General features: G+C 39.6%; 12 non-coding genes across 12 annotated transcripts; all 12 read right to left on the reverse strand.

Moving 5' to 3' along the window:
* Window positions 1–360: 360 nt before the first annotated feature.
* TRNAE-CUC (transfer RNA glutamic acid (anticodon CUC)) lies at window positions 361–432 on the reverse strand. Its single transcript has one exon. It is a non-coding gene; the product is annotated as a tRNA-Glu (tRNA).
* Window positions 433–3,623: 3,191 nt separating this feature from the next.
* TRNAE-UUC (transfer RNA glutamic acid (anticodon UUC)) lies at window positions 3,624–3,695 on the reverse strand. The gene has a single exon. It is a non-coding gene; the product is annotated as a tRNA-Glu (tRNA).
* A 515-nt stretch (window positions 3,696–4,210) lies between these two features.
* TRNAE-UUC (transfer RNA glutamic acid (anticodon UUC)) lies at window positions 4,211–4,282 on the reverse strand. The gene has a single exon. It is a non-coding gene; the product is annotated as a tRNA-Glu (tRNA).
* Window positions 4,283–5,380: 1,098 nt separating this feature from the next.
* On the reverse strand, window positions 5,381–5,452 carry TRNAE-UUC (transfer RNA glutamic acid (anticodon UUC)). Its single transcript has one exon. It is a non-coding gene; the product is annotated as a tRNA-Glu (tRNA).
* A 1,309-nt stretch (window positions 5,453–6,761) lies between these two features.
* Window positions 6,762–6,833, reverse strand: TRNAE-UUC (transfer RNA glutamic acid (anticodon UUC)). Its single transcript has one exon. It is a non-coding gene; the product is annotated as a tRNA-Glu (tRNA).
* Window positions 6,834–9,513: 2,680 nt separating this feature from the next.
* TRNAE-UUC (transfer RNA glutamic acid (anticodon UUC)) lies at window positions 9,514–9,585 on the reverse strand. Its single transcript has one exon. It is a non-coding gene; the product is annotated as a tRNA-Glu (tRNA).
* Window positions 9,586–9,809: 224 nt separating this feature from the next.
* On the reverse strand, window positions 9,810–9,881 carry TRNAE-UUC (transfer RNA glutamic acid (anticodon UUC)). The gene has a single exon. It is a non-coding gene; the product is annotated as a tRNA-Glu (tRNA).
* Window positions 9,882–10,100: 219 nt separating this feature from the next.
* On the reverse strand, window positions 10,101–10,172 carry TRNAE-UUC (transfer RNA glutamic acid (anticodon UUC)). The gene has a single exon. It is a non-coding gene; the product is annotated as a tRNA-Glu (tRNA).
* A 3,491-nt stretch (window positions 10,173–13,663) lies between these two features.
* Window positions 13,664–13,735, reverse strand: TRNAE-UUC (transfer RNA glutamic acid (anticodon UUC)). The gene has a single exon. It is a non-coding gene; the product is annotated as a tRNA-Glu (tRNA).
* Window positions 13,736–14,546: 811 nt separating this feature from the next.
* Window positions 14,547–14,618, reverse strand: TRNAE-UUC (transfer RNA glutamic acid (anticodon UUC)). The gene has a single exon. It is a non-coding gene; the product is annotated as a tRNA-Glu (tRNA).
* A 1,906-nt stretch (window positions 14,619–16,524) lies between these two features.
* On the reverse strand, window positions 16,525–16,596 carry TRNAE-UUC (transfer RNA glutamic acid (anticodon UUC)). Its single transcript has one exon. It is a non-coding gene; the product is annotated as a tRNA-Glu (tRNA).
* Window positions 16,597–17,111: 515 nt separating this feature from the next.
* Window positions 17,112–17,183, reverse strand: TRNAE-UUC (transfer RNA glutamic acid (anticodon UUC)). The gene has a single exon. It is a non-coding gene; the product is annotated as a tRNA-Glu (tRNA).
* Window positions 17,184–17,277: the final 94 nt, after the last annotated feature.

Raw genomic sequence — 17,277 nt, forward strand, 5'->3', positions numbered from 1 at the left:
TGACGTGACATGAACTGAATGTCGAGTATTATTTATTCTCTTCTGATGAGACAACAAATACGAGAGGCCAATTTATATCTTTTAATTAAATTGTCTATGAGAATGTTGTACAAGCTGCGATGATCAACTGACCAGGAATATAAAACAGGTGTTCCCACACCGAGAACTGAACATATAATCGGATATTACGGCATATAATCGGATACTTGTGACGTGACATGAACTGAATGTCGAGTATTATATATTCACTTGTAATAAGGCAACAAATGCGAGAGACCAATTTATATCTTTTAATTAAATTGTCTATGAGTATTTTGTACAAGCTGCGATGTTCAACTGACCAGGAATATAAAACTGGTGTTCCCATACCGGGAATTAAACCCGGGCCTTGGCGGTGAGAGCGCCAAATCCTAACCACTAGACCATATGGGATGTTGACGTATGAAGGTGTTTCCTATTTATCGGGAACACATAAGTAAGGCATATAATCTGATACTTGTGACGTGACATGAACTGAATGTCGAGTATTATATATTCTCTTGTGATCGAGCCAAAAAATACGAGAGGCCAATTTATATCTTTTAATTAAATTGTCTATGAGAATTTTGTACACTCTGCGATGTTCAACTGACCAGGAATATAAAACTGGTGTTCCCACACCAGGAAATGAACCCGGGTCATGGCGGTGAGAGCGCGAAATCATGACCACTAGACCATATGGGACGTTGTCGTATGAAGGCGTTTCCTATTTATCGGGAACACATAAGTAAGACATATAATCGGATACTTGTGACGTGACATGAACTGAATGTCGAGTATTATATATTCTCTTCTGATGAGACAACAAATACGAGAGGCCAATTTATATCTTTTAATTAAATTGTCTATGAGAATTTTGTACAAGCTGCGATGTTCAACTGACCAGGAATCTAAAACAGATGTTCCCACACGAGGAATTGAACCCGTGCCTTGGCGGTGAAAGCGCCAAATCCTAACCACTAGACCATATGAGACGTTGACGTATGAAGGCGTTTCCTATTTATCGGGAACACATAAGTAAGGCATATAATCTGATACTTGTGATGTGACATGAACTGAATGTCGAGTATTATATATTCTCTTGTAATCAAGCCAACAAATACGAGAGGCCAATTTATATCTTTTAATTAAATTGTCTATGAGAATGTTGTACAAGCTGCGATGTTCAACTGACCAGGAATATAAAACAGGTGTTCCCACACCGGGAACTGAACATATAATCGGATATTAAGGCATATAATCGGATACTTGTGACGTGACATGAACTGAATGTCGAGTATTATATATTCTCTTCTGATGAGCCAACAAATACGAGAGGCCAATTTATATCTTTTAATTAAATTGTCTATGAGAATGTTGTACAAGCTGCGATGTTCAACTGACCAGGAATATAAAACTGGTGTTTTCACACCGGGAAATGAACCCGGGCCATGGTGGTGAGTGCGCCAAATCCTAACCACCAGATCATATGGGACGTTGACGTATGAAGGCGTTTCCTATTTATCGGGAACACATAAGTAAGGCATATAATCGTATACTTGTGACGTGACGTGACATGAACTGAATGTCGTGAATTATATATATTCTCTTGTAATCAAGCCAACAAATACGAGAGGCCAATTTATATCTTTTAATTAAATTGTCTATGAGAATTTTGTACAAGCTGCGATGTTCAACTGACCAGGAATCTAAAAGAGGTGTTCCTACACCAGGAATTGAACCCGGGCCTTGGCGGTGAAAGCGCCAAATCCTAACCACTAGACCATATGGGACGCTGACGTATGAAGGCGTTTCCTATTTATCGGGAACACATAAGTAAGGCATATAATCTGATACTTGTGACGTGACATGAACTGAATGTCGAGTATTATATATTCTCTTGTAATCAAGCCAACAAATACGAGAGGCCAATTTATATCTTTTAATTAAATTGTCTATGAGAATGTTGTACAAGCTGCGATGTTCAACTGACCAGGAATATAAAACTGGTGTTCTCACACCGGGAAATGAACCCGGGCCATGGCGGTGAGAGCGCCAAATCCTAACCACTAGATCATATGGGACGTTGACGTATGAAGGCGTTTCCTATTTATCGGGAACACATAAGTAAGGCATGTAATCTGATACTTGTGACGTGACGTGACATGAACTGAATGTCGAGTATTATATATTCTCTTGTAATCAAGCCAACAAATACGAGAGGCCAATTTATATCTTTTAATTAAATTGTCTATGAGAATGTTGTACAAGCTGCGATGTTCAACTGACCAGGAATATAAAACAGGTGTTCCCACACCGGGAACTGAACATATAATCGGATATTAAGGCATATAATCGGATACTTGTGACGTGACATGAACTGAATGTCGAGTCTTATATATTCTCTTCTGATGAGCCAACAAATACGAGAGGCCAATTTATATCTTTTAATTAAATTGTCTATGAGAATTTTGTACAAGCTGCGATGTTCAACTGACCAGGAATATAAAACTGGTGTTTTCACACCGGGAAATGAACCCGGGCCATGGCGGTGAGTGCGCCAAATCCTAACCACTAGATCATATGGGACGTTGACGTATGAAGGCGTTTCCTATTTATCGGGAACACATAAGTAAGGCATATAATCGTATACTTGTGACGTGACGTGACATGAACTGAATGTCGTGAATTATATATATTCTCTTGTTAGCAAGCCGACAAATACTAGAGGCCAATTTATATCTTTTAATTAAATTGTCTATGAGAATTTTGTACAAGCTGCGATGTTCAACTGACCAGGAATCTAAAACAGGTGTTCTCCCACCGGGAATTGAACCCGGGCCTTGGCGGTGAAAGCGCCGAATCCTAACCACTAGACCATATGGGACGATGACATTGGAAGGCGATTCCTATTTATCGGGAAAACACAAGTATGGCAGGCAATCGGATACTTCTGACATGAACTGCACGTCGTGTATTTCATATTCTCTTGTAATAAGGCAACAAATACGAGAGGCCAATTTATATCTTTTAATTAAATTGTCTCTGAGAATTGTATACAAGCTGCGATGTTCGACTGACCAGGAATCTAAAACAGGTGTTCCCACACCTGGAATTGAACCCAGGCCTTGGCGTTGAAAGCGCCAAATGATAACCACTAGATCATATGGGACGTTGACGTATGAAGGCGTTTCCTATTTATCGGGAACACATAAGTAAGGCATATAATCGTATACTTGTGACGTGACGTGACATGAACTGAATGTCTTGAATTATATATATTCCCTTGCAATCAAGCCAACAAATACGAGAGGCCAATTTATATCTTTTAATTAAATTGTCTATGAGAATTTTGTACAAGCTGCGATGTTCAACTGACCAGGAATCTAAAACGTGTTCCCACACCGGGAACTGAACATATAATCGGATATTAAGGCATATAATCGGATACTTGTGACGTGACATGAACTGAATGTCGAGTATTATATATTCTCTTCTGATGAGCCAACAAATACGAGAGGCCATTTTATATCTTTTAATTAAATTGTCTATGCGAATTTTGTACAAGCTGCGATGTTCAACTGACCAGGAATCTAAAACAGGTGTTCCCACACCGGGAATTGAACCCGGGCCTTGGCGGTGAAAGCGCCAAATCCTAACCACTAAACCATATGGGACGTTGACGTATGAAGGCGTTTCCTATTTATCGGGAACACATAAGTAAGGCATATAATCTGATACTTGTGACGTGACATGAACTGAATGTCGAGTATTATATATTCTCTTGTAATCAAGCCAACAAATACGAGAGGCCAATTTATATCTTTTAATTAAATTGTCTATGAGAATGTTGCACAAGCTGCGATGTTCAACTGACCAGGAATATAAAACTGGTGTTCTCACACCGGGAAATGAACCCGGGCCATGGCGGTGAGAGCGCCAAATCCTAACCACTAGATCATATGGGACGTTGACGTATGAAGGCGTTTCCTATTTATCGGGAACACATAAGTAAGGCATATAATCTGATACTTGTGACGTGACGTGACATGAACTGAATGTCGAGTATTAAATATTCTCTTGTAATCAAGCCAACAAATACGAGAGGCCAATTTATATCTTTTAATTAAATTGTCTATGAGAATTTTGTACAAGCTGCGATGTTCAACTGACCAGGAATCTAAAACAGATGTTCCCACACCGGGAATTGAACCCGGGCCTTAGCGGTGAAAGCGCCAAATCCTAACCACTAGACCATATGGGACGTTGACGTATGAAGTCGTTTCCTATTTATCGGGAACACATAAGTAAGGCATATAATCGTATACTTGTGACGTGACGTGACATGAACTGAATGTCGTGAATTATATATATTCTCTTGTTAGCAAGCCGACAAATACGAGAGGCCAATTTATATCTTTTAATTAAATTGTCTATGAGAATTTTGTACAAGCTGCGATGTTCAACTGACCAGGAATCTAAAACAGGTGTTCTCACACCGGGAATTGAACCCGGGCCTTGGCGGTGAAAGCGCCGAATCCTAACCACTAGACCATATGGGACGATGACATTGGAAGGCGATTCCTATTTATCGGGAAAACACAAGTATGGCAGGCAATCGGATACTTCTGACATGAACTGCACGTCGTGTATTTCATATTCTCTTGTAATAAGGCAACAAATACGAGAGGCCAATTTATATCTTTTAATTAAATTGTCTCTGAGAATTGTATACAAGCTGCGATGTTCGACTGACCAGGAATCTAAAACAGGTGTTCCCACACCTGGAATTGAACCCAGGCCTTGGCGTTGAAAGCGCCAAATGATAACCACTAGATCATATGGGACGTTGACGTATGAAGGCGTTTCCTATTTATCGGGAACACATAAGTAAGGCATATAATCTGATACTTGTGACGTGACATGAACTGAATGTCGAGTATTATATATTCTCTTGTAATCAAGCCAACAAATACGAGAGGCCAATTTATATCTTTTAATTAAATTGTCTATGAGAATGTTGCACAAGCTGCGATGTTCAACTGACCAGGAATATAAAACTGGTGTTCTCACACCGGGAAATGAACCCGGGCCATGGCGGTGAGAGCGCCAAATCCTAACCACTAGATCATATGGGACGTTGACGTATGAAGGCGTTTCCTATTTATCGGGAACACATAAGTAAGGCATATAATCTGATACTTGTGACGTGACGTGACATGAACTGAATGTCGAGTATTATATATTCTCTTGTAATCAAGCCAACAAATACGAGAGGCCAATTTATATCTTTTAATTAAATTGTCTATGAGAATTTTGTACAAGCTGCGATGTTCAACTGACCAGGAATCTAAAACAGATGTTCCCACACCGGGAATTGAACCCGGGCCTTAGCGGTGAAAGCGCCAAATCCTAACCACTAGACCATATGGGACGTTGACGTATGAAGTCGTTTCCTATTTATCGGGAACACATAAGTAAGGCATATAATCGTATACTTGTGACGTGACGTGACATGAACTGAATGTCGTGAATTATATATATTCTCTTGTTAGCAAGCCGACAAATACGAGAGGCCAATTTATATCTTTTAATTAAATTGTCTATGAGAATTTTGTACAAGCTGCGATGTTCAACTGACCAGGAATCTAAAACAGGTGTTCTCACACCGGGAATTGAACCCGGGCCTTGGCGGTGAAAGCGCCGAATCCTAACCACTAGACCATATGGGACGATGACATTGGAAGGCGATTCCTATTTATCGGGAAAACACAAGTATGGCAGGCAATCGGATACTTCTGACATGAACTGCACGTCGTGTATTTCATATTCTCTTGTAATAAGGCAACAAATACGAGAGGCCAATTTATATCTTTTAATTAAATTGTCTCTGAGAATTGTATACAAGCTGCGATGTTCGACTGACCAGGAATCTAAAACAGGTGTTCCCACACCTGGAATTGAACCCAGGCCTTGGCGTTGAAAGCGCCAAATGATAACCACTAGATCATATGGGACGTTGATGTATGAAGGCGTTTCCTATTTATCGGGAACACATAAGTAAGGCATATAATCTGATACTTGTGACGTGACATGAACTGAATGTCGAGTATTATATATTCTCTTGTAATCAAGCCAACAAATACGAGAGGCCAATTTATATCTTTTAATTAAATTGTCTATGAGAATGTTGTACAAGCTGCGATGTTCAACTGACCAGGAATATAAAACAGGTGTTCCCACACCGGGAACTGTACATATATTCGGATATTAAGGCATATAATCGGATACTTGTGACGTGACATGAACTGAATGTCGAGTATTATATATTCTCTTCTGATGAGCCAACAAATACGAGAGGCCAATTTATATCTTTTAATTAAATTGTCTATGAGAATTTTGTACAAGCTGCGATGTTCAACTGACCAGGAATATAAAACTGGTGTTTTCACACCGGGAAATGAACCCGGGCCATGGCGGTGAGTGCGCCAAATCCTAACCACTAGATCATATGGGACGTTGGCGTATGAAGGCGTTTCCTATTTATCGGGAACACATAAGTAAGGCATATAATCGTATACTTGTGACGTGACGTGACATGAACTGAATGTCGTAAATTATATATATTCTCTTGTAATCAAGCCAACAAATACAAGAGGCCAATTTATATCTTTTAATTAAATTGTCTATGAGAATTTTGTACAAGCTGCGATGTTCAACTGACCAGGAATCTAAAACAGGTGTTCCCACACCGGGAATTGAACCCGGGCCTTGGCGGTGAAAGCGCCAAATCCTAACCACTAGACCATATGGGACGTTGACGTATGAAGGCGTTTCCTATTTATCGGGAACACATAAGTAAGACATATAATCGGATACTTGTGACGTGACATGAACTGAATGTCGAGTATTATATATTCTCTTCTGATGAGACAACAAATACGAGAGGCCAATTTATATCTTTTAATTAAATTGTCTATGAGAATTTTGTACAAGCTGCGATGTTCAATTGACCAGGAATCTAAAACAGGTGTTCCCACACCGGGAATTGAACCTGGGCCTTGGCGGTGAAAGCGCCAAATCCTAACCACTAGACCATATGGGACGTTGACGTATGAAGGCGTTTCCTATTTATCGGGAACACATAAGTAAGGCATATAATCTGATACTTGTGACGTGACATGAACTGAATGTCGAGTATTATATATTCTCTTGTAATCAAGCCAACAAATACGAGAGGCCAATTTATATCTTTTAATTAAATTGTCTATGAGAATGTTGTACAAGCTGCGATGTTCAACTGACCAGGAATATAAAACTGGTGTTCTCACACCGGGAAATGAACCCGGGCCATGGCGGTGAGAGCGCCAAATCCTAACCACTAGATCATATGGGACGTTGAAGTATGAAGGCGTTTCCTATTTATCGGGAACACATAAGTAAGGCATATAATCTGATACTTATGACGTGACGTGACATGAACTGAATGTCGAGTATTATATATTCTCTTGTAATCAAGCCAACAAATACGAGAGGCCAATTTATATCTTTTAATTAAATTGTCTATGAGAATTTTGTACAAGCTGCGATGTTCAACTGACCAGGAATCTAAAACAGATGTTCCCTCACGGGGAATTGAACCCGTGCCTTGGCGGTGAAAGCGCCAAATCCTAACCACTAGACCATATGAGACGTTGACGTATGAAGGCGTTTCCTATTTATCGGGAACACATAAGTAAGGCATATAATCTGATACTTGTGATGTGACATGAACTGAATGTCGAGTATTATATATTCTCTTGTAATCAAGCCAACAAATACGAGAGGCCAATTTATATCTTTTAATTAAATTGTCTATGAGAATGTTGTACAAGCTGCGATGTTCAACTGACCAGGAATATAAAACTGGTGTTCTCACACCGGGAAATGAACCCGGGCCATGGCGGTGAGAGCGCCAAATCCTAACCACTAGATCATATGGGACGTTGACGTATGAAGGCGTTTCCTATTTATCGGGAACACATAAGTAAGGCATATAATCTGATACTTGTGACGTGACATGAACTGAATGTCGAGTATTATATATTCTCTTGTAATCAAGCCAACAAATACGAGAGGCCAATTTATATCTTTTAATTAAATTGTCTATGAGAATGTTGTACAAGCTGCTATGTTCAACTGACCAGGAATATAAAACTGGTGTTCTCACACCGGGAACTGAACATATAATCGGATATTAAGGCATATAATCGGATACTTGTGACGTGACATGAACTGAATGTCGAGGATAATATATTCTCTTGTAATCAAGCCAACAAATACGAGAGGCCAATTTATATCTTTTAATTAAATTGTCTATGAGAATGTTGTACAAGCTGCGATGTTCAACTGACCAGGAATATAAAACTGGTGTTCTCACACCGGGAAATGAACCCGGGCCATGGCGGTGAGAGCGCCAAATCCTAACCACTAGATCATATGGGACGTTGACGTATGAAGGTGTTTCCTATTTATCGGGAACACATAAGTAAGGCATATAATCTGATACTTGTGACGTGACATGAACTGAATGTCGAGGATAATATATTCTCTTGTAATCAAGCCAAAAAATACGAGAGGCCAATTTATATCTTTTAATTAAATTGTCTATGAGAATGTTGTACAAGCTGCGATGTTCAACTGACCAGGAATATAAAACAGGTGTTCCCACACCGGGAACTGAACATATATTCGGATATTAAGGCATATAATCGGATACTTGTGACGTGACATGAACTGAATGTCGAGGATAATATATTCTCTTGTAATCAAGCCAACAAATACGAGAGGCCAATTTATATCTTTTAATTAAATTGTCTATGAGAATGTTGTACAAGCTGCGATGTTCAACTGACCAGGAATATAAAACTGGTGTTCTCACACCGGGAAATGAACCCGGGCCATGGCGGTGAGAGCGCCAAATCCTAAGCACTAGATCATATGGGACGTTGACGTATGAAGGTGTTTCCTATTTATCGGGAACACATAAGTAAGGCATATAATCTGATACTTGTGACGTGACATGAACTGAATGTCGAGGATAATATATTCTCTTGTAATCAAGCCAAAAAATACGAGAGGCCAATTTATATCTTTTAATTAAATTGTCTATGAGAATTTTGTACAAGCTGCGATGTTCAACTGACCAGGAATCTAAAACAGATGTTCCCTCACGGGGAATTGAACCCGTGCCTTGGCGGTGAAAGCGCCAAATCCTAACCACTAGACCATATGAGACGTTGACGTATGAAGGCGTTTCCTATTTATCGGGAACACATAAGTAAGGCATATAATCTGATACTTGTGATGTGACATGAACTGAATGTCGAGTATTATATATTCTCTTGTAATCAAGCCAACAAATACGAGAGGCCAATTTATATCTTTTAATTAAATTGTCTATGAGAATTTTGTACAAGCTGCGATGTTGAACTGACCAGGAATCTAAAACAGATGTTCCCACACCGGGAATTGAACCCGGGCCTTGGCGGTGAAAGCGCCAAATCCTAACCACTAGACCATATGGGACGTTGACGTATGAAGGCGTTTCCTATTTATCGGGAACACATAAGTAAGGCATATAATCTGATACTTGTGATGTGACGTGACATGAACTGAATGTCGAGTATTATATATTCTCTTGTAATCAAGCCAACAAATACGAGGGGCCAATTTATATCTTTTAATTAAATTGTCTATGAGAATTTTGTACAAGCTGCGATGTTGAACTGACCAGGAATCTAAAACAGATGTTCCCACACCGGGAATTGAACCCGGGCCTTGGCGGTGAAAGCGCCAAATCCTAACCACTAGACCATATGGGACGTTGACGTATGAAGGCGTTTCCTATTTATCGGGAACACATAAGTAAGGCATATAATCTGATACTTGTGACGTGACATGAACTGAATGTCGAGTATTATATATTCTCTTGTAATCAAGCCAACAAATACGAGATGCCAATTTATATCTTTTAATTAAATTGTCTATGAGAATGTTGTACAAGCTGCGATGTTCAACTGACCAGGAATCTAAAACAGATGTTCCCACACCGGGAAATGAACCCGGGCCTTGGCGGTGAAAGCGCCAAATCCTAACCACTAGACCATATGGGACGTTGACGTATGAAGGCGTTTCCTATTTATCGGGAACACATAAGTAAGGCATATAATCTGATACTTGTGACGTGACATGAACTGAATGTCGAGGATAATATATTCTCTTGTAATCAAGCCAACAAATACGAGAGGCCAATTTATATCTTTTAATTAAATTGTCTATGAGAATGTTGTACAAGCTGCGATGTTCAACTGACCAGGAATATAAAACTGGTGTTCTCACACCGGGAAATGAACCCGGGCCATGGCGGTGAGAGCGCCAAATCCTAACCACTAGATCATATGGGACGTTGACGTATGAAGGTGTTTCCTATTTATCGGGAACACATAAGTAAGGCATATAATCTGATACTTGTGACGTGACATGAACTGAATGTCGAGTATTATATATTCTCTTGTAATCAAGCCAACAAATACGAGAGGCCAATTTATATCTTTTAATTAAATTGTCTATGAGAATGTTGTACAAGCTGCGATGTTCAACTGACCAGGAATATAAAACTGGTGTTCTCACACCGGGAAATGAACCCGGGCCATGGCGGTGAGAGCGCCAAATCCTAACCACTAGATCATATGGGACGTTGACGTATGAAGGCGTTTCCTATTTATCGGGAACACATAAGTAAGGCATATAATCTGATACTTGTGACGTGACATGAACTGAATGTCGAGTATTATATATTCTCTTGTAATCAAGCCAACAAATACGAGAGGCCAATTTATATCTTTTAATTAAATTGTCTATGAGAATGTTGTACAAGCTGCTATGTTCAACTGACCAGGAATATAAAACTGGTGTTCTCACACCGGGAACTGAACATATAATCGGATATTAAGGCATATAATCGGATACTTGTGACGTGACATGAACTGAATGTCGAGGATAATATATTCTCTTGTAATCAAGCCAACAAATACGAGAGGCCAATTTATATCTTTTAATTAAATTGTCTATGAGAATGTTGTACAAGCTGCGATGTTCAACTGACCAGGAATATAAAACTGGTGTTCTCACACCGGGAAATGAACCCGGGCCATGGCGGTGAGAGCGCCAAATCCTAACCACTAGATCATATGGGACGTTGACTTATGAAGGTGTTTCCTATTTATCGGGAACACATAAGTAAGGCATATAATCTGATACTTGTGACGTGACATGAACTGAATGTCGAGGATAATATATTCTCTTGTAATCAAGCCAAAAAATACGAGAGGCCAATTTATATCTTTTAATTAAATTGTCTATGAGAATGTTGTACAAGCTGCGATGTTCAACTGACCAGGAATATAAAACAGGTGTTCCCACACCGGGAACTGAACATATATTCGGATATTAAGGCATATAATCGGATACTTGTGACGTGACATGAACTGAATGTCGAGTATTATATATTCTCTTCTGATGAGCCAACAAATACTAGAGGCCAATTTATATCTTTTAATTTAATTGTCTATGAGAATTTTGTACAAGCTGCGATGTTCAACTGACCAGGAATATAAAACTGGTGTTTTCACACCGGGAAATGAACCCGGGCCATGGCGGTGAGTGCGCCAAATCCTAACCACTAGATCATATGGGACGTTGACGTATGAAGGCGTTTCCTATTTATCGGGAACACATAAGTAAGGCATATAATCGTATACTTGTGACGTGACGTGACATGAACTGAATGTCGTGAATTATATATATTCTCTTGTAATCAAGCCAACAAATACAAGAGGCCAATTTATATCTTTTAATTAAATTGTCTATGAGAATGTTGTACAAGCTGCGATGTTCAACTGACCAGGAATTTAAAACAGGTGTTCCTACACCGGGAATTGAACCCGAGCCTTGGCGGTGAAAGCGCCAAATCCTAATCACTAGACCACATGGGACGTTGAAGTATGAAGGCGTTTCCTATTTAACGGGAACACATAAGTAAGGCATATAATCTGATACTTGTGACGTGACATGAACTGAATGTCGAGTATTATATATTCTCTTGTAATCAAGCCAACAAATACGAGAGGCCAATTTATATCTTTTAATTAAATTGTCTATGAGAATGTTGTACAAGCTGCGATGTTCAACTGACCAGGAATATAAAACTGGTGTTCTCACACCGGGAAATGAACCCGGGCCATGGCGGTGAGAGCGCCAAATCCTAACCACTAGATCATATGGGACGTTGACGTATGAAGGCGTTTCCTATTTATCGGGAACACATAAGTAAGGCATATAATCTGATACTTGTGACGTGACATGAACTGAATGTCGAGTATTATATATTCTCTTGTAATCAAGCCAACAAATACGAGAGGCCAATTTATATCTTTTAATTAAATTGTCTATGAAAATGTTGTACAAGCTGCGATGTTCAACTGACCAGGAATATAAAACAGGTGTTCCCACACCGGGAACTGAACATATAATCGGATATTAAGGCATATAATCGGATACTTGTGACGTGACATGAACTGAATGTCGAGTATTATATATTCTCTTCTGATGAGCCAACAAATACGAGAGGCCAATTTATATCTTTTAATTAAATTGTCTATGAGAATTTTGTACAAGCTGCGATGTTCAACTGACCAGGAATATAAAACTGGTGTTTTCACACCGGGAAATGAACCTGGGCCATGGCGGTGAGTGCGCCAAATCCTAACCACTAGATCATATGGGACGTTGACGTATGAAGGCGTTTCCTATTTATCGGGAACACATAAGTAAGGCATATAATCGTATACTTGTGACGTGACGTGACATGAACTGAATGTCGTGAATTATATATATTCTCTTGTAATCAAGCCAACAAATACGAGAGGCCAATTTATATCTTTTAATTAAATTGTCTATGAGAATGTTGTACAAGCTGCGATGTTCAACTGACCAGGAATATAAAACTGGTGTTCTCACACCGACCGGGAATTGAACCCGGGCCTTGGCGGTGAAAGCGCCAAATCCTAACCACTAGACCATATGGGACGTTGACGTATGAAGGCGTTTCCTATTTATCGGGAACACATAAGTAAGGCATATAATCTGATACTTGTGACGTGACATGAACTGAATGTCGAGTATTATATATTCTCTTGTAATCAAGCCAACATATACGAGAGGCCAATTTATATCTTTTAATTAAATTGTCTATGAGAATGTTGTACAAGCTGCGATGTTCAACTGACCAGGAATATAAAACTGGTGTTCTCACACCGGGAAATGAACCCGGGCCATGGCGGTGAGAGCACCAAATCCTAACCACTAGATCATATGGGACGTTTACGTATGAAGGCGTTTCCTATTTATCGGGAACACATAAGTAAGGCATATAATCGTATACTTGTGACGTGACGTGACATGAACTGAATGTCGTGAATTATATATATTCTCTTGTAATCAAGCCAACATATACGAGAGGCCAATTTATATCTTTTAATTAAATTGTCTATGAGAATTTTGTACAAGCTGCGATGTTCAACTGACCAGGAATCTAAAACAGGTGTTCCCACACCGGGAATTGAACCCGGGCCTTGGCGGTGAAAGCGCCAAATCCTAACCACTAGACCATATGGGACGTTGACGTATGAAGGCGTTTCCTATTTATCGGGAACACATAAGTAAGGCATATAATCTGATACTTGTGACGTGACATGAACTGAATGTCGAGTATTATATATTCTCTTGTAATCAAGCCAACAAATACGAGAGGCCAATTTATATCTTTTAATTAAATTGTCTATGAGAATGTTGTACAAGCTGCGATGTTCAACTGACCAGGAATATAAAACTGGTGTTCTCACACCGGGAAATGAACCCGGGCCATGGCAGTGAGAGCGCCAAATCCTAACCACTAGATCATATGGGACGTTGACGTATGAAGGCGTTTCCTATTTATCGGGAACACATAAGTAAGGCATATAATCTGATACTTTTGACGTGACGTGACATGAACTGAATATCGAGTATTATATATTCTCTTGTAATCAAGCCAACAAATACGAGAGGCCAATTTATATCTTTTAATTAAATTGTCTATGAGAATTTTGTACAAGCTGCGATGTTGAACTGACCAGGAATCTAAAACAGATGTTCCCACACCGAGAATTGAACCCGGGCCTTGGCGGTGAAAGCGCCAAATCCTAACCACTAGACAATATGGGACGTTGACGTATGAAGGCGTTTCCTATTTATCGGGAACACATAAGTAAGGCATATAATCTGATACTTGTGACATGACGTGACATGAACTGAATGTCGAGTATTATATATTCTCTTGTAATCAAGCCAACAAATACGAGGGGCCAATTTATATCTTTTAATTAAATTGTCTATGAGAATTTTGTACAAGCTGCGATGTTGAACTGACCAGGAATCTAAAACAGATGTTCCCACACCGGGAATTGAACCCGGGCCTTGGCGGTGAAAGCGCCAAATCCTAACCACTAGACCATATGGGACGTTGACGGATGAAGGCGTTTCCTATTTATCGGGAACACATAAGTAAGGCATATAATCTGATACTTGTGACGTGACATGAACTGAATGTCGAGGATAATATATTCTCTTGTAATCAAGCCAACAAAAACGAGAGGCCAACTTATATCTTTTAATTAAATTGTCTATGAGAATGTTGTACAAGCTGCGATGTTCAACTGACCAGGAATATAAAACTGGTGTTCTCACACCGGGAAATGAACCCGGGCCATGGCGGTGAGAGCGCCAAATCCTAACCACTAGATCATATGGGACGTTGACGTATGAAGGTGTTTCCTATTTATCGAGAACACATAAGTAAGGCATATAATCGTATACTTGTGACGTGACGTGACATGAACTGAATGTCTTGAATTATATATATTCCCTTGCAATCAAGCCAACAAATACGAGAGGCCAATTTATATCTTTTAATTAAATTGTCTATGAGAATGTTGTACAAGCTGCGATGTTCAACTGACCAGGAATCTAAAACAGGTGTTCCCACACCGGGAACTGAACATATAATCGGATATTAAGGCATATAATCGGATACTTGTGACGTGACATGAACTGAATGTCGAGTATTCTATATTCTCTTGTGATCGAGCCAACAAATACGAGAGGCCAATTTATATCTTTTAATTAAATTGTCTATGAGAATTTTGTACAAGCTGCAATGTTCAACTGACCAGGAAAATAAAACTGGTGTTCCCACACCGGGAAATTAACCCGGGTCATGGCGGTGAGAGCGCCAAATCCTGACCACTAGACTATATGGGACGTTGTCGTATGAAGGCGTTTCCTATTTATCGGGAACACATAAGTAAGGCATATAATCGTATACTTGTGACGTGACGTGACATGAACTGAATGTCGTGAATTATATATATTCTCTTGTAATCAAGCCAACAAATACGAGAGGACAATTTATATATTTTAATTAAATTGTCTATGAGAATTTTGTACAAGCTGCGATGTTCAACTGACCAGGAATCTAAAACAGGTGTTCTCACACCGGGAATTGAACCTGGGCCTTGGCGGTGAAAGCGCCGAATCCTAACCACTAGACCATATGGGACGATGACATTGGAAGGCAATTCCTATTTATCGGGAAAACACAAGTATGGCATGCAATCGGATACTTCTGACATGAACTGCACGTCGTGTATTACATATTCTCTTGTAATAAGGCAACAAATACGAGAGGCCAATTTATATCTTTTAATTAAATTGTCTCTGAGAATTGTATACAAGCTGCGATGTTCGACTGACCAGGAATCTAAAACAGGTGTTCCCACACCTGGAATTGAACCCTGGCCTTGGCGTTGAAAGCGCCAAATGATAACCACTAGATCATATGGGACGTTGACGTATGAAGGCGTTTCCTATTTATCGGGAACACATAAGTAAGGCATATAATCGTATACTTGTGACGTGACGTGACATGAACTGAATGTCTTGAATTATATATATTCCCTTGCAATCAAGCCAACAAATACGAGAGGCCAATTTATATCTTTTAATTAAATTGTCTATGAGAATTTTGTACAAGCTGCGATGTTCAACTGACCAGGAATATAAAACTGGAGTTTTCACACCGGGAAATGAACCCGGGCCATGGCGGTGAGTGCGCCAAATCCTAACCACTAGATCATATGGGACGTTGACGTATGAAGGCGTTTCCTATTTATCGGGAACACATAAGTAAGGCATATAATCGTATACTTGTGACGTGACGTGACATGAACTGAATGTCGTGAATTATATATATTCTCTTGTAATCAAGCCAACAAATACGAGAGGCCAATTTATATCTTTTAATTAAATTGTCTATGAGAATTTTGTACAAGCTGCGATGTTCAACTGACCAGGAATCTAAAACAGGTGTTCCCACACCGGGAATTGAACCCGGGCCTTGGCGGTGAAAGCGCCAAATCCTAACCACTAGACCATATGGGATGTTGACGTATGAAGGCGTTTCCTATTTATCGGGAACACATAAGTAAGGCATATAATCTGATACTTGTGACGTGACATGAACTGAATGTCGAGCATTATATATTCTCTTGTAATCAAGCCAAGAAATACGAGAGGCCAATTTATATCTTTTAATTAAATTGCCTATGAGAATGTTGTACAAGCTGCGATGTTCAACTGACCAGGAATATAAAACTGGTGTTCTCACACCGGGAAATGAACCCGGGCCATGGCGGTGAGAGCGCCAAAGCCTAACCACTAGATCATATGGGACGTTGACGTATGAAGGCGTTTCCTATTTATCGGGAACACATAAGTAAGGCATATAATCTGATACTTGTGACGTGACGTGACATGAACTGAATGTCGAGTATTATATATTCTCTTGTAATCAAGCCAACAAATACGAGAGGCCAATTTATATCTTTTAATTAAATTGTCTATGAGAATTTTGTACAAGCTGCGATGTTGAACTGACCAGGAATCTAAAACAGATGTTCCCACACCGGGAATTGAACCCGGGCCTTGGCGGTGAAAGCGCCAAATCCTAACCACTAGACCATATGGGACGTTGACGTTTGAAGGCGTTTCCTATTTATCGGGAACACATAAGTAAGGCATATAATCTGATACTTGTGACGTGACGTGACATGAACTGAATGT

The sequence above is a fragment of the Saccoglossus kowalevskii genome, chromosome 9 (genome assembly GCF_978046115.1).
Source record: "Saccoglossus kowalevskii chromosome 9, keSacKowa6.1, whole genome shotgun sequence".
NCBI classification, from domain to species: Eukaryota; Metazoa; Hemichordata; class Enteropneusta; family Harrimaniidae; genus Saccoglossus; species Saccoglossus kowalevskii.